Genomic DNA, 25654 nt, shown 5'->3' with positions numbered 1-25654 from the left:
TCCAAAAAGAGGTTTTTCTACTAGGTAGTCAGTGTAAAATACAGAGATATGAAGATTCAGGGGCCAGTAAGTTTTACAGGGTTGTGTGCAGAGTCATCTACAGAGCTTGCTCTAATAGTTTCTGATTGAATAATCAGGACATGAGATACCTTTTCCAACAAGTCCCCTGGCACTGCCTGCTGATCCAATCCAGGGATCCTACTAGTGTGAAGTCACTCAGATGAAGTTATCTGCCCCAATTTTTCAGGCATATTGACAAGTTAACTGAAGACTTTACTGTGAGTTAATGTATTCAATTGTGCTTAAGGCTTACTTACATTGAGTCAAAGATAGCCCAACTCTGCTCACTACCAGATAGTTCTATCATTTTTTTTAAACCAAAGTGCTTATTCAGTGAGGATTTGGGCCCAGAGACTGCGAATATATAAGAAAAAAAATCATGGTAGTTGGCCTACAAGTCCTAATGAGTTCAGGGTCCTTGCATAGAAAAGTGAGTTCTGAGCAAAAAGGAAAACCCAAAGGAACCCTTATATTTGTGTTTGTTCAAATATTAAAGAACAGTAGTCACCTTCTGGACCTATTAAAAGCAGAAAAATTAGCATGTTCAGAAATAATCTCAGTCAGTCTTTCCTCACTAGAAATAACATAGTTAACCATGCATAAGAGCAAAAAATTAAATTTAGGAAAAATATTCAACAGGAAGAGCACGAGGAAAGGGAACAGAGACCTTGGAAGGGAGGAGATAAAACACTAAAGCTGATGTTTTTTTCTGGGGATTTGAAATGAGTACAAGTTATCAGCATTTGGTTTACTAGAACTGTTTGGAAAGACCACCCCATTTTCCATCAAACAAAATAACACACACTGGATGAAATGGTCCAGGGAAGATGCCACTTGAGAAAGTTGTAAACGTCTACAATATTGACATTTGCCTCTTTTGGCCACAGAAATGCAATGCTTATATTCTAATAGTAGGTTGTAGCATTATTGAAGTGATGAGATCCTCAAGGTGGGAAAGTAGGCCAGGTCAAAATCCATGGCAGTATATATATATATATATATATATATATACACAAATTCCAAAGTATCTGAGGAAAAATGCACAACAAACAGGTTCTATAACCAAAGTGTCTTTGAAGTCTGCCATGAAAACCAAAAAGACACAAATATGCAAAAACGGGACACGCTTGCCTTAGCTCACTGTTAGCCTATCTCTTTTCTAAGCAGTGATTCCAAATCTCAAAATAAACAGATTGCTCACTTTCTACAGTTAGAGCAGAGCCTTCACCCGCTCTGTGGCGTCCTGAGCTAAGCCTGTTCCACCATACTGGCTCCCAGAAAGACATCAACATGTGTAGAATGTTTAGCGTAGCCTATCCTGGGTACAAGCAAACACAAGGTTATACCCCAAAGAAATGTTCGGAATTGAATCCATGATATTTTCAAGAGGAAATCTGAGATATATTTGTAAGAAGTCAGTGTTGCAGGGCTCTTGTTTTCCAAGTTGTTCTTAGCACTTAACTGACTCATTCTCTATGCTTTGGGAGAGAGCCAAACACCAACATGACCAGCAAGTTGTTTGGTAGACTTTAGATTATCAGTGTGAGTGTGTGTCTATATTTGTGTGTCTGAGTGTGTGTGTATGTGCATGTATGCATGCATCTTCTTTATGATGTATTTGTAACTCACAGTACAAAGTACCTGTCTCCTAAGTAAAATGACCTTGCATACCATAGCCACAGTTATTCTTGCATGGTCCACAACTCAGTTTAACTGTCATTTCTTTAAAGTCTTTACTCAGAACACTGGAATCCAAGTAGGTGTTCTTGTAAATCATCTCATTGCTTCCATTTCTTTCTTGTAAAAAATGAATTTACATATTTTACAGTAATATATACATTTGGACATCTATTTAACGCCTGTTTCTCTGAGGACAAACCTGAACCATATTTTATAATCATAGACAAAATGGCTTACTCTTGGACACTAGAAAATAATACTTACAACATGGATGAATACAGAAACTGGTGAATAAGTAAATAATGAAGATAAAATATGTATGTATATACATATATATGGTTATATATGTATATATGTGTGTGTCTGAAAATGCTTTTGTGATCAATACTGATACTGCTTTTATCAACTCTGTTCTAATTTGAGTTTCCATTTTTGTTAATTATATGTAAATATTATTTTGATTTAGAAATCATTACATATGCAGACATAAATTGTTACTTTTTAATAACATACTATTTATAATATCATCAATTGTTTATTAATAAAATAACAAATATTAGTATCATTGCCAATTAGTGTTCTGCTTTGTAAACTGAACACAAAATTTAACATTTTGTGCTCGTAAAGTTTCTAAACTGGTGAGTTCAGTTCTTATTACAACTTAATTTTTAATCCTTAGATGGCATTTTCCTGGATATAGCCAAACATTTATTTTTGTACTCTGTCAAGATTTAGAAGATTTTCAATTTCTAGTTCATTTGATTTTCCTAGCAATGCTAGAGGATGAGAACTGTGTTTAACATTAGGCTCGGAATAAATCATAAATATGCATTAGCTCCCAACTGTGCACCAAACTCTGTTGAGCTTTGGATCAGCATAGGAGTAGACTGCTGCTTTGCCAGCCTCGCTGCTTCACCCTTTTTCAAACCTTCTTTCCCTACCCACAGTGAGTTGCCCCTTGTTAGTCAATGACATTTGCAGGTCAGCCTCACTAATCCACAAAATGCAAGAACTGTCTAGGTAAGCAAGAATATAGGAAAGGAAACAACCCAATATAGAGGAAATTAAAAAATCAATAAATCCTACTGGCTGACATTAAGACATCATTTATAATCCATTTATATCTATCTACCATCTATTCATCTATAATCTATCTATTATCTATGCAGCTAAAAATCAACATTATTTCTCTTCTTGGCTCACACACACACCCCTTTATTTTTTGAGGCAAACTCTTACTGAACACTGTTTAATTGATTTGGCTAGGCTGTCACGAGTTTCAAGAATCCACTTGTCTGTGAATCCCATTGTGGGTGTTTCATACATATGATGTCATGCCTTGTATTCTACATGGATGCTAAGAAGCTAAACTCATGCCCTCATGCATGTGCATCAGTTCATTTCCCCAGCCCCTTGAAACACATTCAGAGGGTAGAATCCAAATATCCCTTTTCTCCCTTGTCATTTTCTTCCCAAACTCTAGTAGGTAAGATGTAGGGAAAATCAGAAAGTGTAGAAACTACTGGACCTTCTGCTAATGAGCAGCCTCTGGTTCAGACAAATCAGTACAATAAATGAAGCTAGGCATGACACATGAGATGTGTGTTTCCTTTCTGGGGATACTTCATGTCTAGCTGACTTGATTATGTATATTTCTTGTTGATCTAAGCTACTTTTCTAAGATGGCCTTATTCTGAGGCTATGGAGCTCATAGCGACCAGCATACTCTCCAAAGAAGACATGAAAACTCTCAAGAAGAGGAAATCTAAATCCGCTGCCTCATAATCACTAGAGGGCCTCCTATTTGAATATATTAAGTTTTCTTAGTTAAACATTCATGTTAAACTGTGACTCAGACAAAATCTGAGACAAGTAAGAAAAAGCAACTACTCTGCTGGGGAGATGGCTTAATGACTATAAAGCACTTGCCTCATAGGCTTGAAGAACTGAGCTTAGTCTAGTGTGTGCCTGCAACCCTGGTATGGGGTAGGGTGTGGGGTGAAGATAAGTGAATCCAGGGAACATTCTGGCTAGCCAGTCTAGTTTAAACACCAAGCTGCACAATCTTTGGTGGGGATGGTGGTGGAGGTGGTGGTGGTGGTGATGATGATATAATAATCTAAGAAGCAACTGAGGAAGATAGTAGACTCTGGCCTCATAGGCACCCTCATGGATGGGCATACACTAAGTTTGTATATATGCCATACAAATGCCTATACACACATATACTAAGAAAAGAAGATAAATTAATATAATATAGTATAATAAATATCATAATATAATAAAAACTTAAAAATCACTGATATAGTGTATAAAAAGATTTCACTTAGAAAACTAAGTACAAGAGTTCAATTTCCCTTTGTTGTCTCATAATACATTTTGCTATATTTGGGTGAAAAATCACATCAACTCTTTCTTCGTGAAAATTGCCTATTTTTCTGCTGTATTTTACAGCATTTTTATTTCTACAGATAGGATTTCCTATGACACCTTGCTGGTATTTTCAGAACTCAAACATTAGACATAGGTTCTGGTGCCAGATAGTATAGAAAGTTTTGCAAAACTACGAAAGGGGAAGAGTGATGGGTTTATTTTAAGGTCATAAAATTTTTATTAGTTTTTCTCCCTCCTCTGAACTGGTTGCTCTTGCTTTTAAAAGTCTTCTGGCATTTAACTGGCAATAAAAGAGGCAAAACAAACCGTTCCTTCCTCTAGATTGTGCAATTTTATGGCTCGGTTTTAGAGTGACCAAATATGCCTCTTTAAAAACATGCATGTTCAACTGCTCTCCTTTTATAAAGCAGTAGGATCATTATCTGGCTAACATGGGGTAAGTAACGGAGTGGGTTTTGTATGTGTCTCAAGTTTTTCAAAGCTACTTAGCCCCAGTCTGAAATGAAGTGACACTGGTAATGTTGATTCTTCAGCCAGGCAATGGCAGGCAGCTAAATCTAAGATGCCTGAGCTCCTTTTGAATCCAATCCATCTAGAGAGCACAAGTTAACTCTACGTTGACAGCTGGAACTCTCAGGACCTCGGCTGTATAGTTGTTTTTTTTTTTTTTTTTCATTTAATGTAAATGTAGAACGTTATTATTTTGAAGTTGATGACATAAGTAAATGCCCCCACATTCAATCTGCACCAAGACATTTGATCACACGGGGAATGCCATTCAACAGAAACGATGTTTGATATCGCTACTGTGATGTTACTCTCTTGGTTTAAAGTCTTTCCTATGTGTCTTCACACAAAGGTACACACTACACACAAATCATCAACCAGAGAACTCAGGCCCAGCATGTTACCCAGGAAGAAAAGAAAGACTAAATTTTGAAGGAGCTGACACATGTAAAGATAAAAATTGAAGAATTTGGAGGAAAGGATGTTTTTCTAGTATGTTTTGCCTCCAAGGAAAGTAAAGCAATAAACTCCATTATTAAATAACATCTTGGTTTTCACATTTTTCCATTGCTTTTATTTATTTGGGTTTTTTTTTTTATTTCTAGAAATGGTCTGAAATGAAAAGGTTATTGTCTTGTCTTTGGGATTACTAAAATAGCTTCCACCGTCTCTTCCTCATCCTTACTAACCCTTCTCCAAGGGTTTCTGTCTCTTTTCCATAGCTACACAGCATAATTAGACTGAACTTGTGTGTGTGTGTGTGTGTGTGTGTGTGTGTGTGTTAGTTTCTGTTCTTGGGATCTCAGAAACACGGTGACCTTAGTTTGAGACAGGTCTCTCACAAGCTTTAGACTTTCTAAGCAGCCTAGCCATGCTGAGCAGCAAACTCCAGAGATCTCATATCTCTCTCTCTCTACAGTGCTGGGATTACAAGGTCATGTGACCTACTCATGCTTTTTCACATGGGTTCTGGAGATACAACTGTGATCTTTATGACTACATAAAATTCTTTTTACTGATTGAACTATCAACCTAGCCCTTGTATTTTCTGTAATTCTATTTTATCTTCTTTGTTCCTGATCAAGAATGTTACAATAGCAACATTGTTATTCAGTTTATTTGGAAAATTACAGCATACTGGTGTCTTGTGTGTAATATACATTCTACTATGTCTTCTTTAATGCTTCAGTGAGTGTTTATTTTTAGATCATTTTGCCACTACACACAAATCATTATCAACCAGAGAATTCAGGTCCAGCATGTTACCCAGGAAGATTATCCAATCATAGGCAGTATAAGCAGCAACCCAATATTTTGTAGTTGAGAAGTAGAACCAGACCCATTCTGTTAAAATATCTACTAATATCTTGTTCAATCATGTATCCATTTGTATTTTTTTCACAACAATTTCTTTTCATCATTAAAATTATGCAATATAGTTTTATTTACATCTTAATTAGAAAAATTAAATGACTTGGACAGTGATAGTACAAACATTTAATCCCAGCACTCAGGAGCCAGAAGCAGGTAGATTTCTGTCAGGTTAAAGCCAGCTTGGTCTACAAAGCAAGTTCCAGAATAGAATAGCCAGCAGTCAGGACTACACAGACAAACCTTGTCTCAAAAAATAAAACAAAACAAAAGGAAAATTAAATATTTATGTTATATATTTTCTTTTTTAATCTTCAGTAAGTATTTCTGAGTTACAGTGGGGTTCTCTCTGCCCTGATGATAATACAATATACAATTTAATGTATAATAATGTATACAAATTGTCTCCTTACTTATATGAGATATACACATGTACATATTTATGTACATATGTATATGTATGTAGATACAAGAAATATTTGTTTATATATTTATAATTTTATGTATATTATATTATACATGCAGGCATGTATAATGACATATATACACATATGTTTATAATGACATGTGTATTATGAGAAAAATAAAGTTGTTTTATAAAAAGAAAATTTATTGAAACTGAAAAAAATTTAAATTCTTGTTTATTTTATTATTATTATTATTATTATTATTATTATTATTATTATTATTATTACTCTTACTGTTGTTGTTTTATTCTCTGAGTATGAGTGTTTTCTCTGTGCATATGTCTATGGATCACATGCATTCCTGGTGTATGAAAAAGACAGAAAAGAGCATCAAATCTCCTAGAACTGGAGTTACAGACACACAGTTGTGAGCTGTCATTTCAGGGTCATGGCTAAGCAATGCCCTTATCTACTGAGCCATCTCTTGAGATCCCAATCTTTTAATTCTATTCATTTTCTTTGTCTTGTAAAATGCAATTAACTAAACATTTTTAAAATCTGCTCTCAAAATATTTGTATTTTATCCAGCATGTTTTCTTACTGATTTCTCTTCCTAGGATTTCAGTTGTCTTTGGTCAACAATCATCCCAAAATCTCAAATGCTCAATAGCATAAATAAATGATCTATTATTGTAAAATCTTACTGTGTTTAAGGGACGTGTTGAAATCTTGCACTGCCCTATTCTGTTCTCCCAAGTTGTGAAACACTCCTTTATCTAACGTATCCAGGTTGAATCAACTACCCACCTCATTAAGTGGCTTCTGAGTATTTAACTTGGTACTGCAGAGTATGTACTTAGGAATTAGTACCATCTTTGGTTTTGGGTATAGATTGGATTAGAGTTTAGAACTTATACCACAGAGTAGGAGCTTTGCTGTGTTTACATTAATATTTCTGTGAAGAGTACAAATTGCCCACAGTAACCATGCTTTTTCTTTATCTACTGTTCTTTATTCCTGAAATATTTCTCCTTATCCTGGGCATGCATACAGAACTCAGTGTTTCCCAAATATTGTTTAAACAAAACATATCTGCCTAAAGGCAAGTGGATAAGGCCAAGGAACATGCGTGACTTCCAGATAACTGGGTCGCAGCTTCTAAAAGGCAGCTCTTTTGTCTCCAAGCTTCTTTGCACTTCATCTAACCAGATAGCAGTCACAGCCAAGCAACGTCTGGGAGCCAGATTATTTAGTACTATCCTTTGGTTTTCATGAAGAGGTCAAAATTGAATCAGCAACTTTGCTCTCTCCTGGTGCAAGTCAAAGATTCAAAAATACTGTATGTGTGTCTCCTGCATTTTAATTCTAATTTGGACAGTTCTGTACATCAAAATTGTCTTTTAAGTTATTTGGTGGTAAATGTTGTTCGTTTGTGGGTCTTTATACTCATTCTCCAAAAGAAAGCACAAGCAAAAAGTTAAACTGATTAATGAAAGTTTCAGATGCGAATAGGAAGCACTTTCGACTCAGGCTCCCCTTGTTACAGCTTAGCAGCAGCTGTGGCCATCATGACTGTCCCACGCTAAGTAGAACCTGTCCTTCCTGAGAGTTCTTAGCATTTTCATAGTGTGGCAAATTGCATTCTGAGTAACTAATCTGCAGACATTTTTCTTTCTGCTCCATGTTTAACTTTGACTTTAGACATCAGAGTTGATGGCTTTCAATAAACCTGCAAGTGTCTCACATGTTTGCTTCCCAGAGTCTCTCTTTCCTTTAAAATCCTAAGGAGAGATATTTCAGAACCCTTGAGACTGTGAATCATAACCTGTCACTTCCACTTACCTTCTTCCAGTGTGGCCAGTGCCACCGTGCATATGATGACATTGGGTATAGTTTCCAGTTATCTAGTTGCTTCCACCTGTGTAATTCACAGTTCAAATTTAACTTTTAAAACATTGGATCTCTTTAACTTCATGTTGAATTCTGAGTCCAAAAATGTTTCACTATTTTTGAAGACTTAACATGTGGTTAGATGTCAGTCAACTGCTATATACATTTAACTTTATTATAATCACTTATAATACACAGTATAACATATTATACTATATTATTATTTTAAAATCTAAGAGTGAGTTTATGGTCCATTCTTTCATCTCCATTCACCCCTTAAGAGATTTTTTTTTTTTTATGCTTAAGCTATGGCTCTCACCCTGTGTAAAAAGAAAAATCAGAGAATTTGCTTTTTATCAAATCTATTTTCACTATTTTCCAGATTGTATATTTGTCACAAAGTTAATTCAGTCCATGTTAGAGAGGGTAGTGTGGCCATGACTCAAGAACTAAATCAGGGCACTTTGTTTATTTCACTATCCTTAGCTTCAGGATTACAGATTTCATCTCTTCATGAAGTTCCATGCTGGGAAGTATATTGATTTGTGGCACATTGAAAGTATAGCTATTGGGATCTCTTCTGGCCTGAGCATCTCTAAAATACACACACACACACACACACACACACACACACACACACACACACACACTTTCAAACCTTATACTTTTCTCAAAGCAAAGGCTGACTGGTCCTGAGCCCACATCTGAATTTCAACTTTCACTATGGGGTTTACATGGCACAATAATCATTGGGTTTTAGTGACACAGTGACCATTAACTTCTTTTTGAAAGTTTAACAAAATTCTGCATGTGAATTATGTATGTGCACATGTTCATGTGCATGGAAGTCAGAGAACAACATTGGTTGTCACTCATAAGAAGCTATCCAACAGGGTCTCTTACTGCTTATAGAACTCACCAAATCAGCTGTAAGAGGCATCTACCTGACCCTACCTTCTCAGATCAGGGATTATAAAAAGCTTCACTACTCCCAGGTTCTCTACCTGGATTCTCCGGTTTCATGCTTATCCAGCAAGCATTTACCCACTAAGCTTTTGCCCAACCCCTAGAAAACATTTCTTCTTCCTACAATTTTGTCTCTGTAACTGAAAATGTTATAAGTAGCAGCCCGTAACAGCATGTGTTCTGTTGTAGAGTTTCCATGAAGCCATTAAACTTTTTGTACATATGTGATCCAGGGGAGCCACTGAACATTCATGACAGCTACAGTCCTCTATCACTTCTAAACTCTACCGTGGGAATTATTTAGTTCATTCTGAGTGACAGACCTTCTTTTTTTAATGCTCTGAGGGAGATTTGCAGAATACTGTTTCTGTGCACTTGTTTTCTGTGAGCAGAGAAAAAGAAATCAACTGATCATTCCCCGTAATGAAGAAAGCTCAGCTTAGCGATGGTTTTAATAACTAGAAAATTAACTGTGAAACACTCTAGACTCTGAGTAGGAGGGGGGAAGAAAGAAAAGGCTTCAGCAAATCCCTTGCTGAATTTTTCATTTGTTTATTTTTTAATAGTCCACGGATAAAGAGGTTAAGTACCAGCCAAAACTTATGAAGATTAGAGAGAAATAGCATCTTCCTTCTTTTTAAATAGATAAGTGTATTTTATTATTTTTTTTGATTATGAGAATTAATCCTTGTCAGGCAAGATGGATGGAGTTCAAATCCCAGCTTCCATAGTTACCCACCTTACTGGCTTGGGAAAATCACTTTAATTTTTAGTCTACTTTAAAGGATGGAGGTTGGGGCAGTACCAACATCCTTATAAAAACTTCAAATAAAAATTATAGTAAGACCCTTGTACAGGGATGAGTTTTTAGCTTGGTTAGTAGGAGGATTTCCTAGCAAACACAAAGCCCTGGGTTCCATCTCCAGTCATGCATAAGCCCAATATGGTATTACAAGCCTGTAATTTCAGCACTCTACAGATAAAGGCTGAAGGATCTAGAGTTCAAAGTCATCTTCAGCTAAGTAATATGTTCAATTATTATGAACATGCCTACAGTTAATCTGGTGGTAACATTTTCTCAGTTGAGTTTCCTTCTCCCAAGTGAGTATCATTTGTATCAAGTTGACAGAAACTAACCAGTATAGTCTCCTACCCCAAGGTAAAAATAAATAAATAAATAAATAAACAAATAAATAAATAAAATTTTGTAGCTTGAAAAGAAATATGAATTGATAATTTGGCCAAAAGGGCTAGGTTAATCCCACTGGCAAGGTCTCACTTTCTGTGCCATATATAATGTTAAACAAAAGTAAATAATGAAAAAGCTGTTTGTGATCATGCTAAAGTCTAAACAAAATTTCTTTAGTTTTCAAAACTATGGAAAGCACTTCTAATACAGACACCCATGTAAGGCAACCCAATGAACACCATCCACATCATGGCTTGGATTAGTACCACCCTAACTTTTCCCATTGTAGAAATACATGCAACCACAAATTCTTCCCAAGCACATGAAGGATTAGTATGGATGAAGTAATCTCATTACACTTGCTGACCTTTACCCAGTACATTTATCACCTACTGCCCTCATTAGCTAGATCAGCCAAAACTGCAGGGAAACCTGCTCTAGTGGTTAAAACCCAAGTAAATGAACAAATGGCCTGTTAAGGAGACTCGATCAACTCAGAGTGCACTGCCCATCTTTCTTCATTCACAACCTCTCTGCTTCATGCTATTCCCTCCCTCACTTCTGCTCTAAGCCATTCAGGAAAATTTGCTTAGTCTATACCTACTGAAAACTTTCCAGCTAGATTGTGAAGCTGTTTAAGACCATCCAAATGCTTGTAAGAGAAACTTTATAAGAAATGAAAACTTTATAGACAAAAGAATTATGCATATTCAAACTTTACCTAATACAGACAAATTGCCCTGAATAGACTCCTACATGTTGTCTTTGACTCTCAATCTCATACTGTAGTGTGCACATGTACTCACACACGAGCACGCACACACACACACACACACACACACACACACACACATCAAATTGTAATTTTGTTTAATAGTAATAGCAGTTGTTGTCAACAGAATTCAGCACTTTTGGGAATAGGTGCTTTGGCTGAGCAGACATGTTGGGATGAGATGAGAAAATACGAGGGGAAGTTGCAAGATTGGACTTTCTGGATCTGTAAGGCAATGAATAAATTAATTTGCCAACAGTGGCTTGACCAGAGCAGGACTTACACTCTCCACAATGAATGGATCAATTTCTGAGAACAATACATCAGCTTAAAGTTTTAAAATGATACACTGTGATAAACTTATAAAAATGGTTTGGACAAGAATGCAACTGAGTGTAGTTTGGAAGGATGAATATTTGACTAAAGAATAAAGGATATAAAGAATGGGGAATTCAGAATTGGGATGTGGAAGTCCCACTCAAGACTGTCTGTAGCTATGTCACTCTGGGGAGAGATAAATACTCCAACAAAACTAACACCCATAATAATCAATTCTGTCTTACCACATTCCCCAGAATGGAATGATTGGGCTAGCTATGGACTAAAATACTCTGAAATCATTACCCAAAATAAATATATCATTCTTTGATTTTTCACCAGATGTCTCATCACATTGATTAACATTCTTATGTAAATCATAGAGATATGCATCCTTATCATACTATATTAAGAGCAAAATTACAAATGTATTGTAAATATTTTTCTATGCCCCATGGGCTTTAGAAGCTAATGACCATCATTCTCAGTGAAAGGCAACAATAAGCAATATTTTTATCACTTAACAGATGTAAAGTGCCTACTTTATGCCATCTAGTATAGGTCAAGTTAAAGATGGAAATAAGATAAATTCAGTCTTTACTCTCAGGGAGGTCTGACACTCAAATACCTGTATAGACATGTTGTTTTGAGCCTTTCCTATGGAAATGATTTTTCACCAATTAGAAATGAGAAACAAAGGCTGGAGAGATGGCTCAGTGGTTAAGAGCATTAACTGCTGTTACAAAGGTCTGGAGTTCAATTCCTAGCAACCACATGGTGGCTCACAACCATCTGTAATTGGATCTGATATACTCTTCTGGGTGTGTGTCTGAAAACAGCTAAGGTATACTCATATAAATAATAATAAATAAATAATATTTTAAAAAACTGAATGGACCTGGATAGGTCTTCCTTTTCCCTGCTTTTGATAGTACAGAATGTATACAAACAATTTATCAGGATCTTATTCATGTATTAAAAATGACATTTTTATGAGACTAATAAGTACATTTATCTTTAGGTTTGGCTCAGCATGAGGACTAGCCTTCGCCTTACTGAGCCATTTCTAAGACCCAAGGTAATTGATGACTTTCTAGTAAAGCCAAGCTAAAGTGCTTACAACTTCCTAGATAAATGCAAGCTATGGTCTTAGACTAATTGTAGGAACATTGTCTGAGACTCTTGTAAGAAATCTAGAAACAATGAAGTACAAGATACTGAAGATAAATTACACATGGTTACACATCCCTTACACAAAATGCTGGAGAGTAAAAAGTCAGGGTAAAGACCAAAGAAAGAAGAGAAGAAAGGGGGCATGATGGAGGGGAGAGGAGGAAAAGAGGAGGAGGATGGAGGAGGGAATAAGGAGGAGATGTAGGAGAGGGCAAAGTGGAGGAGGGAAGGGAGGAAGGGTTAGAAAAAGAAGGAAGAGGAAAGAGGGGAGGGTAGCTTTACCTGTGCTTCTGGCTTTCTGACTATTATTGCTTGATAAAATTCAAAGTCGTTTCCAATCTGACAGCTTTTCCTATTCCTTCCCAATTTGTACTTTTTTTTTTTTTTACAGTGTTTACAGGTACAAGTTCTCTTGTGTGACTCTGCACAGATTTATTTCATAATGCACAAATATAATAAATAGCCTAAAATGTAGTGTGACAATGTACTTGATGGGTGTTTACATTTAAACATGTATTCCCTTTTGATCTAGGGTATTTATACATTGTAGAATTGCCTAGTGCATGGAAAGATTTACACAGTGTTGAAAGAAATGGTTATTTTTCCAAGGTGAAATGTCCAACCATTAGTTTGGCAACCTATATTTTGAATGTCCATTTTAAATTAATTGCCATTTTCTAAAAGGACATGTTTTTAAAAACAAAAAATACTCGCTATACTTAGGAAACTGATGCTATTTAGAACTGTGTTACCAATAAAAACCTTAAATATTCAAAAATATTATTCTCGCACTTTGCCTAAGCAGGTTGTAAGGTCAACCAGATAGCTACACAGACTCAGACACTGCCCAGATGCCCAGGACAGTATAGTTTCTCTTCTTTCTTTTTCCCTTTTGAGGTCATCAAGTGTTATCAAAACACCAGCTAATAAATTCACAAGACAAAATATGGTCTAGTATGAATTTTTCATCTCTTAAGAAGAAACAGAAGAAATGAAATATTTCCAGACAATAAAGACACTGCAGGGTTTTTTTTTTTTTTTTGGGGGGGGGGGTGGTATGTAGAGCATGTTATCTTAGAAAATCAGTTTCTCCATTTGAGTTTCTACAAGTTTAAATCTATTGTAATATTTAAATTTTGATCACACCTTGAATCTATTCTCTGACTTGAATGCCTGGACACCTTGCCTTTGTCAAGCACTTACATCATCTGGAAGAGAATAAAGAGGATTAGAATACTTTTATCCATTGTAGTAACTTTTCCAGACAAAGATTAATAAAAAAAATAGTTATTATCCTTAAAAAATGAAGAAACTTAAGATCGCTGCCTAATCTAAAAATATTCATAATTTGAAAGACTCACATTAGGAAGAAGGGAAGCATGTACCACAATCTTTTCTATATCCCATGGGTGGGAAAAAATGGGAAATAAATGTTTCATTCAAAGGAACATCCTCTCAAGACTGGTGTAAATTTTGCCTGTTCTGTGTGACCAGAAACTTCTCATGTTGATTCCATCATGCCAATTCATATTTCATGCTTTTTGGTTATATAACAGCATGCTCACTAATGGAATGTTCTGTACTCCAGTAGACTAATTTATCTGATTTCCACATTGTTAGTTAATTTATTGAGAAAAGGTCTCTCTATATTACCCAGAACAGAGATCAAACTCAGGATTGGCCTGACTCAGTTCCCTGAGTATGGGCACCATGCCTTGCTGTCTATTGGTTTGAAAGCTCTCTGATTTAAAGGGATTACTTGTATGGAGCTTTGTCCTAGGATATATTTCTTAAAATCTGGTCCTTACTACTTCCAAATATGACTATATTTTAAGGTAGGGTCTTTACAGAGATAATTAATTAAATGATGTCAACTGAGTATTCCAATCTAAGGGTTTTGGTATAAAAATTATACTGGAACAAAAGCATTTCCCCAGAGAAGATAAAGGTTTCAGAGAATACTTGGCCACCTATTAGGCCAAAGAGGGGGCTCTAAAGAGAAATCATCCTTTGTGACTCTTTCATAGTATGCTTGTCAAAGTCTGAACTGTGAGGTGCTGAACATATTTGTGAGATGCCCAGACTGTGGTGTTTTCCATGGCAGCATCAGAAGCTAAGAAAACTGTTGTGAGCTGGTCCCCACCATGACCTCTCTGCTCTACAGATGTGAAGGCTTTCATTACTCTGGGTCTGATGAACAACCTATAGGTTTCCTAAGCCTTGCACAGCTCAGGGAATACACCCAGATGTTGGAACTCTGATTTCTTCTTCCAGAATATGGAAAAGTAAGAGGTTTTGGAAAGGACAGTAACAAAAGGAAACTGAGCAAGAGACTGGGACAGGGAGGCTTGAATAGTCAGCCAGATGCTTTGGACACAAACACATAAATTAGCTCAAGGAACCACAGTTTAAACCAAAAAAGGTAGTGTCCCTCTAGGGTGAGTACTGAGCCTGGTAAAACAAGAGACTATCAGCTAGTCTTCTCTCAAACAGAGAGGAAGAACTTGAACTCAATTTATATATCAATACAAGAAACTTTCTTTTTTCTTCTTTAGTTTGTTTTATTGTTTGACACTCTGATTCATAGAACTAGGTTTCAATCACAACTCCACCCTTTCATCCTTCTCCCTCTTCTACTTGAACTCTCCTCAAAAAGTCCCTACTTTGGTGTGTCTAATTTTCAGGGACCCTCTGAGTAATTAGAGTTTTTCTGCCTAGGTATGGGGAGGGGGTTATTTACTGCAATAAGAGTGATTTGTCACTGGATATACCACTAAAGAAAATAACACTCCTGCCTGCAACAACTGTAACTATTAAGAGTTCCCCAAGAAGAATGTGAGGAGGCAAATACCTTGGGGATATGTATCCTGATAGTTTATCTTTCTGATGGATTATGAGTTGTCCTGTTCTGATAACTGGCTTTTACTTCTAAAATGCTGATAATCAAACCTCCAAAGTGATATTCAAAAAATAAAAGTTTTAATTTGTGTCTCTTTTCCTAATAAATTGAAACAATAGGTTGGTTTTTCATCCAATGTTTACTGAACTTTCCATGTTTCTTCGATTCCTTGAAAACCAGAGGCACAAAGTGATAAGACTGAACCAGGAAACAATTTGAATTACTTACCATTAAGAGTGCCCCTATGGCCAGTGACCGATGAATTCTGTAATGTTACATCTTTCCCTGGAGGGTATTCATTATCTTTGCTTGATTTCCTTGAGTTCATGAAATACAACTAAAACAGTGTGACCTCATCAGCAGATACAAACTTGTTGATGTCCACAAAATGCTGATGAGCTGCTACTGCTTTGGATACTTCCTGCTGATGAATGAAGGGAGCCAGAAATAGACCTTGGCAATTGGCAGTGTGTGTGTCTGAACACATGCACTTGCTTCCTTCCACTTCAGAAAAGGAAATGTCTAGAGGAGTTGCTACAGAGAGATAAGGTACTCTGAGGCTTTGTGGGAGAAGAGGAGGGATCTGAATAGATGGAAAAAATAATGAGTAGAATCAACATGACCCAAGACTAATGAGCCCTGGCAAATAGCTCTCCACAGGACAATACCAAACAAGATTCCACAGCTGGGTTGTACCAGACATGCTTTTGCATTCACATAATCTTGTGTCCTATCGTTGCCTTTTCCATTGTTGATTAATTCAACAACTCTTTTTTCAGGACCTTACTGTATGTGCTCTTTTAGAGAGCCGTGACAGCGAGACGAGGTAGAGAGACAAAAGTCTTTACCAGTACAAACTTAATAGTGTAGTTTTAGGAAATAATACCAAATAGTGTAGTTTTAGGAAATAATACATTATTTTTGAGTTTCCCAAACTCTCAGTTTAAAAACTAAGATTTGAACTGTGGTTTGAACTCATAATAAATCTGGTCAATATATGAGAATATGCATTTAAGTTGTAGCACAGTTATGCTTACAAGAGATAATAAAGCATTCTACTCAATGGTCAAGCTTGACTTCATCAGACTTAATGAGTGCCCCCAAGTAGAGAGCATCTTTATTTTTTTTTCTGGACAGTGTGTGTAGCAAATGAAATTATTGAAAATCTTGCAATCACATTTTCACTGAGATCCATACAAAGATGATTATGGAGTTAGGTAAACCCATGATAATATAAGACTGGGAGCTAAGTTCTTGCTCAAGCTACACATGAATCTTGGCCTACCCTAAAACTTACCTGTTGTATGAACAAAATTCCATGAACTACTTAGCAACCATGTAGAGGTTTAGAAACATATACACAAATCCTTTAGCAATTATTCCATCAAAATAGAAGGCTAATTTTTTCTTCCTTCAAAACTAGGCAGGATTTTTATTTCCTTCTAACCAATAGTCTAGCAGAAATGACATCTGACTTGTTAATAAAGGTCTTTACACTGTTGCCACCTCTTTGCTATTCAGTTTTGGATGCCACAATCTGGCAAGACCAGTTTCTGTGCTCTAAGAACAGTCAATCAGTTTGGATAAAACTGAGATTTTTTTACAAAAACTGCCAGTAATTTGCTCATGATATTAGTGAGCTAGCTTGGAAGCTACACCTTCATCCTCAGGCAAGCTTCCTGGACCCAAAGTCACGATTGGAATTCTAAAATACAACACTCTGCAATGTTCCAACTGAGATGATTTATACCTGAGAAAATAATGAACTCAGATTGCAACAACAACATCAACAACAACAACAATAACAAAACCCACTAAGTATTGGGTACCTTTTATTCAACAAGGCAATTACTGCAAAATTGGAAGTAGGTGAATATTCACAGAGAGATAAATAAGGGAGTGTTCAGGGGGTACTGGCAAAAGACATCCTTGGCCATGAGGTGATTCTAGATACTTAGCTTTGAGCACTTTTTATAGTTTGTGAAGAAAAGTTGATTCAGCCATGGCAGCCTTCTGCCATATGTTCAGTCCTAATTAAATAAGTATCACTTTGTATTTGAGGGACCTCCAAATTGGTATCCAGTAGGAGCTTCCTCTCTGTCTGTCTGTGTTATGAATGGTAGTCCCTTGAAGCCTGTCAAGTCATTATGCATTAAGATTAGGTTGAATTTTTTAATCTCATATACAAGGAGGTAATTCAAGTTAAATGGGGTTAATAACAACAGAACCTTTATCTAATAATATTAATGCCATTTTAAGGATCCCATAAAATTAGTTCTCTTTTTTTCCCCCCACAATGTAAGGATACAGTGAGAAGGAAGATTTCTGCAGGCTTAGAATGAAATCTGGTAGCATTGTTTTTGTAAACACCCTAGCATCCAAAACTGTGAAACAAATTTCTGCTCTTGAAACTACTCAGCCTGTGGTATTTTTGTTATGATAGACTAAGAATGTGGTATGTTAATATGAACCTCTAGAACCCTTGGTAGTTTTGAAACATAAATGTCTTCTGAAGACCATGTGCTAAAATCATGGTCTTCAGACCATGGCATTCTTGGGAAGTGGTAGATTCTTTCCATCAGGACCTTGGGGTGTGCTATTCAAGATGATCTTGAGACTTCCCCCCCTGGCACTCTTTTCCTGCTATCTGGTCACTATGAAGTGACTGGCTTTACTCCTCTATATAGTTTTTACCAGGATGTTCTGCATCCTAACAGAGTCAAAATGATGAGCTAAAGCCTCAAACCATGACTTAACATGAATATCTCTTCTGTGAAGTTGTGTTTTGTATTCTATTGTGTTTATATCAGGGAATTCGCCACAGTGGTGGAAAACTGACTTAAAATTTTGCTATTACAAAGTCTTAATGACTCTGACTATGACCTCATATAAGATTTTTGAAGCAAAATATTCTATATTATAACTGAATGATCTCTAGATTCTAAATGGGTTGATGTCCCATCACAGCACAGTTACTTTGGAGCTGTACAGTTTGGAGAATTTTTTAGGTCTAGGTAAAGGGAAGCTGAGTTGCAAAGGCTTTGAGTTTTGGTTCCTATGATGTAATTGTGTGGTTTTAAAAATCATAATATTTTACTAATGAGTACAACAGTGGAGAAACACTCTGGACATCTTCCCCCCATCTCACATCAAGTCATTTGACACTGGAATCAAGGATAAGAGATTTTGAAACACACAGACCAGTTCTTATATCTTGTTGGGGAAAATAACCTAAGTAGTAGGATATGAAAAGTTTAAATTTTTTATCATTTAGTAAATTTTATGTTTTCTTTCCAGGGTTCTCCTCTAGGTCTAGACATAGATGGAAGCTTGGGTTTTCCCTTTGATTTAAGTTTAACAAATAACCCATTATGAGGGCTAGACAGTGACTCTGCAATTAAGAGTACTGGCTGCTCTTGCTGAGAACTACAGTCCCAGATGACTCACCATTATCTGTAACTCCAGTTCCAAAGGCCCCATTGGCCTCTTCTGTGTACATACATGCAGGCAATACTCACCTTCATAAAATAAAACTAAATCTTAAAAAAATAGCCCATTATTACTTGTTCAACCTTAAGACTTGGGACTTAAAACTTGATGTGTTTAGAGTAAACATTTTGTAGTCTCATTTTTCTTGCTGTGATAAAATGGTCTAACAGTAAACATCTTAGTGAAAAATCAGGTTTATGTGGCTTACAATTCTAGGCTTTAATTCATTATTAAGAAGAAGTTAAGGAGGGAGTTGAAGCATGTCACATCACATCTATAGTCAAGAACAACAACAACAAGAAACATGAACCTGGTATATCAAATGTTTAGTCCCCAAGAGTCAGAGGCACAGAGATCTTTAGGCGTTAAAGGTCTGCTTAGTTTACAAAGCAAGTCCCAGGCTAACCAAAGCTACATAATGTAATTCCATCTCAAAAGAAAAGAAAGTGAGTTTAAATAAATAAATGCATGCACCTTTGCTTGCCTGACTACTTACTTGCTTGCTTCTTCCTTTACTATTCAGGAGACTCAGCCTAGAGAATGGTGCCACCCACAATAGGCTAAGTCTTCTTATATCAGTTAACAATAAGACACCCACACAAAGACTTCAGATAAACTGATTCTAGATAATAATTCAAATGAGGCTCTCATCTAAGATCCTTCTAGGTTGTGTCAAGTTAATAGATAAAATAATCAATATCAATTACCTATTAAAATATTCAGAATAGGGATCTTAAAAACCTGTGAAGGAGTATGTCTATTTAAATGATTGATGATAATAGAATGTGCTATTGTGAATTTAGTTTGAAAAGTCCCATAAAAAGAAATTGTGATCTTATTTTATACATATGATGCATACATCTGAATCATTTTAATGTATTTATTGACTAGAACATGGAAGAAAAGCAAGCAAAGTTGAATGAAATATGAACTAAAAAGATATGTATTGAAAGTAACATTTGTTCTCTTATTTCAACTAAACTAATAAACATTTTCAGATTATACCAGAACTAAACTAGTAAACATTTTTTTTCAGATTAGACCAGAAACAATAATTCTGGTAACAATAAATAAGCAAGGAAATAACTTTTGAGAACGAACATTGGGAAAGCTTTTTAATTTTTTTTTCATGGTCAAAGCTTATGAGGAAGAAGACAGCATCATCTGATTCCCTGAAGATACTGTCCAACTCTTGCTGACATGACACAAAATGCTGGCATTGATTAAGTTAGCACGAAACATACACTGCACTAGTAGAAATGGGGCATGTTTTTAACAAACTGGTTAATGAGGCTCATCAATCAATGCAATTAAGCATGAGGAAAATGAGGCTATACAAATTATGAAATTGTACAACATAGGTGTTTTATGACATATAATTGATAGCATTGTGCCAGTGGTGTGGTGTTGTATGTGTGGTACCTGTATGTGTTAGTATAGATATGTGCATAAGTATTTATGGGTGCTTGTTTATATTGAATGTGGAGGCCAGAGGTTCATATAAGGTATCTTACCTCTATTGCTATTGCTCTGCCTTAATTTATGAGATGTGAGTCTCTCACTGAGGAGGACACTCATCTCTTTGACTAGACCATCTGGATGATGAATTCCAGGAATTCACCTATACCTTTTACCTGATTCCTAATGTGTGGGTTACAGGCAACTACAACATACAAGTTTTTCTGTGGATGTTATGGATCTGAACTCAAGTCTGCTTGCTCATGTAACACACTTTACTGTTTGAACCATCTCAACACCTTCATAACATACTTCAAAATTAAATATCTTGATGAAGTTCTCTACAAGTCTTATACCAGCCCCAAAATAACATACTACCACCAATAACAAGTTGAAAAATGGAAAAATGTTTCTTTCAACTATTCATTAAAAATGTTCTAGTTAGTGACTGAGGCATGTTAGACAACCTGAAGTTGACTACAAAGAGTACAGGGGAAAGAAATCAAATAACAAATATAAAAACCTGAACGTAGTGCTATTTAAGCATGATGAAGCTTTGTTAAAGTGCCCCATACTTACCTATGCATCTAACAAAATAAAATTGCTATTTTTATTAGATATATTTATTTTTATCTTATAAATATAGGTATGTCTATGCTTGAGTAGTCCAGAAGATGGGGTGGGAGCTCCCAGAACTAGAGATATAGATGGTTTTGAATCATCATGTGGATGCTGAAAATTATCTAAAGGAGAAAAGGGGCTCTTAAGGGCTGAGCCATCTCTCCAGCCCTCTGTGATAGCTTTGTTTTTAAAAAGCCTTTTGCTTTAATTTATAAGTTTTTAATAATAAAGTTCATCAAAAATAATTAAACATCTTCCATTATTTCCATATTTTATAAGTTCACCATTTACTTTTTTCTCTAAGTAAATTTTACCAAATACCTATTTTTTTATTTTGTAATTTATATAAGGTCTAAAGAAATGTGTATTCTGACCCTATAAATCCATTGTTTGAGATAGTACTCATGGACAAGGTATTCTGTCAATTTAAAAAAAAATTAAGAGTGAGGTTTAATAAAGATATTTAAATATATAGCCAAGTATTGGTGGGGCATGCCTATATTCTAATTAATAAGAAGGCTGGGGAGTGGGATTGTGAGTTTTTCTCTAGCCTTTACTATATTGTGATATTATATTTAAAAACAACCCAAACAATCCAACAAAAAAATCAAGGTTTCACACAAGCTAACCAAGTACTATACCACAGACTTGCAACACCAGCCCCATCTAGTAACTCAATCGTTCTTTCTACTTTGTTGTTTTATGGCTCTTAAAAAATAGTTATAACAACTCCTAACAAATAACATTGTTCTTTGTATGATTTACTCAGATAAACATGTGAATACAAAAATAAGAGAAGTGTGTAGAACTTTAACTAAAAATATAAAAAAAGTGACCGCAGGTTCAGTTCAATGTTACACACAAGAATAAAGATCTACCAAAGGGAGAAGATACTCTATTCCCAGCCTGAGTTTCAGAGGGGTGTGTAACCAGTAGACTCAGTATCAAAGGAGGGTAGATGGCAGCTGCCTTTCCAGGATATTACTGTGTAAGACTAGATAGTTATCTCTGGAAGCCATGCATTTCTATCTCAAGAGAAAGCTTTTTCTAACTTATTCAGTAAGACTTACCTGAATGGTGAATTACCAAAACAGATATTTTAATTGTGGTTAAAATGGGTTATTTGCTGTGAACAGAACAAAAATCTCTGCTATGAACAAGGCCAGTAATTTGATGTACATGTTAAATAATAAACGTAATAAACAAAATAAAATATTTAAAGGAGAAGATACATTTTTATAGACTGCTTCTGGAAGTCAACAACAAGAAGAGTAATTCATATATATATATATATATATATATATATATATATATATACATACACACAAAGAACTGCTTAAAGATAATTCTCTGTGATGTAAGTAATCACATACCATATACTTACATAAAAAAATCCTTTATTTAGTGATTAGAATTTTTCCCCAAATTTCTAAATAAAGCCTCATGATGAGAAGAGAAAGAGAAGCATGAGGAGAAATAAAGGAGATGAAAGATGGGCAACAGAAGGAAAGTATGACTCACATCATGAGGCTTTATCCTTTCATAAAAAATAAAGACAAACAAAGCCCAGAAGAAGAAAAAGCAACCAATAGCCAGAGAACCAACAAGAAATTCATTCTCAAAGGACTGATATTAATGTGTAGCACATTTTCTTTGCAAGTCATATTTAATTAAATTGCCTACTGATGGATTACATTTTCAAAATTAACAGACCATTGTTGTTGTTTCTTAACCTAATTGACAAAAATACTGTAAAGAATTTGGTGAAATTCTGTGACATTCTGAAACAGTTTGTTTCTAGAACTTTGATCAAGAAAATAAAGCATTGAACCAGGCTTAATCAATTCCAGTGCCCTTAATTAAATCAGGTGTCTTTAATTCCAGTAGGTGGAAGCATGAAGAACAGGAATTCAAGGTCAACCACTTCAACATAAAAAGTTTGGAGCTAGCCTGTGCTATGAGATCCCATCTCAAAAAAAGTGTAAATAAATATAATAATGTATATATAAAATATCGATCATGAGTAAATTCATAAAACAACCCTAATGGTAAAATATATTACTATTTTTCTCACTAAATATGATCTTCCTGAAAGGTTTAGTTTGGGATGGCATCTGAAGTGTAAATAAAATATCTAATAAAAATGGGAAAAAAAAAGAAAGGTTTAGTTCAAGCAGGACATTGAGGCAGGTTGTTCTTTCTGGGTAAGGCATTTCTTACAAGGGTTATTAATGCCCTAGGTAGAGAGCGGCATGGCAGAGCTTCTGGAGAGTGCTCAAGTCCTTGTGAAGTTCAATCAGCCCCTTCTTACAGGCTGCAGAGAAAGGGGGAGGTTCTATGCCACATGACTGATGAGAACATGCTGCAGCCACTCTGCCTATGAATCAGTTATGAGGATGGGTATGGCAAAGATCTAGAGAAACAAGGAAGTTGCTTCCTTGAAGTCAATATGGTTTCAAGAGTCATCCCAGTTCAATCAGAATGGAAGAGCATCAAAAAACAGCAGAGCCCTGGCTCACATCTAATTAAATTTTAGTTTTTATTTGATGAATAATAATTTATATAATACATTGTTGGTTTGATTGCAATGATCATTCAATCTGGAAAACGTAACATTTAGAGCTATGTAGTCAAAATGTGAGTACTTCATTTCTAATCTGTATATTTTTTATAGAACAGATTACAAAATAATGAAAAGATTCAAAAATTCGAGAACAATGTTATATTTAGGTAAAATCTATAAAAAATAAAATTAACATAAGTTTAAAGAATTAGTATAACAATGTCCAATTTCATACAATGGTCAGAATTCTTGTCACACTTCTCAATAATAAATGGTCAGTGACACATCATAGTTTCATTAAGTCACTACTGACTACATCTAAAAGATCAATTTTATAATTTTGTGTTATGGTTTTTTTTTTGTTGGTGGGGTTTTCTTTTTGAGACTATTTATCACTATGATCATCATGACTGAAATTTGCCTTATTTGTAATTATTTAGGCTCATGAAAAAAATATATACTAGTCTGTGTTGATTTCATTAATGATCCAAAGGCTGTAGAGCTGGCTCAGTGGATAAAAGGCATACTGTGGAAACATGAAGACCAGACTTTGGATCTGTATATAATTGAGGCACAGAAGACTTGAAAGTGTGTCTGATATCCTAGCACTTGGGAAGAGAGAGATGGAGATTTCCAGGGACAGGCTGGCTAGACTAGCCTAAGCCAGGAATTCCATATTCTATAAATAATATGGAAAGCTCCACAGGCATATGCACACACATGCATGAACCTACACACATAAGAACATATACACATACCACATACAGAAACATATACACATACACAAACATATATACATACACATATACATACACATACACATACACATACACATACATACTCCCACAAAGAATGATTGAGAAAGTGATCCTACTTTGAAAATAAGAGTATCCCACTGGGGCTTGGAACATCATTTTTTTCTGAAATATAATTAACCATCCTTGCTGAAGCAATGTTACCACGTTTGGACTCATTTACATTGGCCACTGTGGTCTAAAGAGTGATTAAAGAGAAACATCACTTCATATTACATTTCTACAATAAATGACTCATTATAATTTAATTAAGCTATTATTCCCTTGTAATTTCAATGATTTTCTTCTTAGAAAGTGCATTTCTGGGGAAGCTGGTTTTGTTTACATTTAGCATGTCCATTCAAAAGAAATATTTAAACTTTTCTTTAATTATGGATTTTACACACTGATTTATTTTAACACTAAATGTGAAACATCCTTTTTAAGGATGAAATCTTAGCAAAAACATTCACACACATGGTACTTTCACTTTCTCCATAGTTCATTATGAATATGTTAGGAGTCCTTATTTTCTAAAATAATTAGTTTTATTAGGGATATAAAAATAAAATAGATTAAATCACACAGTACATAATTGAAACTTATGGTACATGGTACATAAATGTAGCCATCTGGAATCAGACTAAGGAAAGAAAAAATATGGGTTTTGCTGATATGTTCTGGTCTGAACAGATGTTTCAAAGCCCACATGGAGGATATGGACCTCTTAAAATAACACGTTTGAGGATCAGCACTAGAATTATCAACAGCAAATGGCTGTTCACTGAATTTAATGAAATTGCAAATAAAGATAGGATTTCAGAGAGTTTTAACAATGGAAGACAGTTGTAGCCAGTCTCCCAGTCTCTGTAACAATCCTCTGTCATAGGTGATCAATAAATGTGCAAACATAGGCAGATACCTTATGTTAAGGAAAAGCAGAAGGACAGTGTGTAAGTGTATGTGTGGGGGAAATGTGTGTGTGTGTTTGTAAGTTTGTGTTTATGCATGAGTTTTAAGTGTCTGTATGTTTGTGTGTGTATATCTGTCAAAGTGTGTAAACATGTACGTGTGTGTGTTATGTGCCTGTCTATGTGTTTGAA

The sequence above is a fragment of the Arvicanthis niloticus genome, chromosome 8 (genome assembly GCF_011762505.2).
Source record: "Arvicanthis niloticus isolate mArvNil1 chromosome 8, mArvNil1.pat.X, whole genome shotgun sequence".
Classification (NCBI taxonomy): domain Eukaryota; kingdom Metazoa; phylum Chordata; class Mammalia; order Rodentia; family Muridae; genus Arvicanthis; species Arvicanthis niloticus.
The sequence above is the reverse complement of the archived record's forward strand: the minus strand, read 5'-3'. Positions refer to the sequence as shown.